Consider the following 487-nt stretch of genomic DNA (forward strand, 5'->3'; position numbering starts at 1 on the left):
TTACTCCTTGGAGGCCATGTAGGCCATGAAGTCCACCACCCTGTTGCTGTAGCCGTATTCAGTGTCATACCAGGAAATGAGCTTTACAAAGTTGTCATTGAGAGCAATGCCAGCCCCAGCGTCAAAGGTAGAAGAGTGGGAGTTGCTGTTGAAGTCGCAGGAGACAACCTGGTCCTCGGTTGTAGCCCAGGATGCCCTTCAGTGGGCCTTCAGACGCCTGCTTCACCACCTTCTTGATGTCATCATACTTAGCAGGTTTCTCCAGGTGGCATGTCAGATCCACAACTGATACATTGGGGGTAGGAACACGGAAGGCCATGCCGGTGAGCTTCCCATTCAGCTCTGGGATGACCTTGCCCACAGCCTTAGCAGCTCCAGTAGATGCAGGGATGATGTTCTGGGCAGCCCCACGGCCATTAGCCACAGCTTTCCAGAGGGGCCATCCACAGTCTTCTGAGTGGCTGTGATGGCATGGACCGTGGTCATG

General features: G+C 54.2%; 1 pseudogene; it reads right to left on the reverse strand.

Annotated features, from left to right (window-relative positions):
• LOC116092018 lies at window positions 1–486 on the reverse strand (annotated as a pseudogene).
• Window position 487: the final 1 nt, after the last annotated feature.

The sequence above is a fragment of the Mastomys coucha genome, unplaced genomic scaffold (genome assembly GCF_008632895.1).
Source record: "Mastomys coucha isolate ucsf_1 unplaced genomic scaffold, UCSF_Mcou_1 pScaffold15, whole genome shotgun sequence".
NCBI lineage: Eukaryota > Metazoa > Chordata > Mammalia > Rodentia > Muridae > Mastomys > Mastomys coucha.